At 32.0% G+C, this 899-nt stretch overlaps 1 non-coding gene across 1 annotated transcript; it reads left to right on the top strand.

The window, feature by feature from the left end:
• The first annotated feature begins 32 nt into the window (after nt 1-32).
• On the top strand, nt 33-106 carry TRNAI-GAU. The gene has a single exon. It is a non-coding gene; the product is annotated as a tRNA-Ile (tRNA).
• The last annotated feature ends 793 nt before the right edge of the window (nt 107-899 follow it).

Here is an 899-nt window from a genome sequence, read left to right as displayed (position 1 = left end):
AAAAAAAAAAAAAAAAAAAGTATATTTGGGCTGGCCAGTTAGCTCAGTTGGTTAGAGTGTGGTGCTGATAACACCAAGGTCCAGGGTTCAATCTCTGTACTGGCCAGCTGCAAAAAAAGAAAGAAAGAAAGAAAATTGTAAACTATATGGGAGGATTGTGTAGGTTATATGTAAATACCATGTTGTTTTATATAAAAAACATGAGCATCTATACATTTTGGTAATGGTTCACTGTACTGGCCAGCTGCCAAAATATATATATGTATGTATGTATTTTGGTATCCACACAGGGTCCTGGAACCAATCCTCTGTGGATACCAAAGGAAGACTTTAATAATAGCAACAATGTATCCAATTATGTATGCTAATGCATATATTTTATGTCTATATGTATATATATATGCTTAAATATGCTTATATGTAAGTGAAATGAATTATATCAATGATACAGGGATGGGAGAGAAGAGTGGGCTTGAATTATTTGTAACTATACATTGCAAATTCTAGGGCAACCTAGAATTAAAATTAAAGGTTTTTAAAAAGAAGCATATCTGATATGCTAAGAAAGGAAAGAAAATGGAATCAAAATGTTCAATTAAAACTACAAAAGGCAAAAAAGAGTATAAGACAAAATCAAGAGCAAAAAACAAGAACAACAAATAGAAAACAGTAACAAATATGGTAGATATTAATCCAACTATATCAATAATCACTTTGGTCTTGAGTGTTATTGGTCTATGCACCAGTTGAATGACAGAGATTGTCAGAGTGATATACAACCCCACACTGCTAAATTGGACCAGATTAAAAAAAAGAGAGAGAGAGAGATTGATTGTCAGAGTGAATCAAAAATAAGACCCAACTGTATGATATCTGCAAGAAACCCACTTTAAATATAA

This window comes from Galeopterus variegatus, unplaced genomic scaffold (genome assembly GCF_000696425.1).
Source record: "Galeopterus variegatus unplaced genomic scaffold, G_variegatus-3.0.2 Scaffold6846, whole genome shotgun sequence".
NCBI classification, from domain to species: domain Eukaryota; kingdom Metazoa; phylum Chordata; class Mammalia; order Dermoptera; family Cynocephalidae; genus Galeopterus; species Galeopterus variegatus.
The sequence above is the reverse complement of the archived record's forward strand: the minus strand, read 5'-3'. Positions and strand labels throughout refer to the sequence as shown.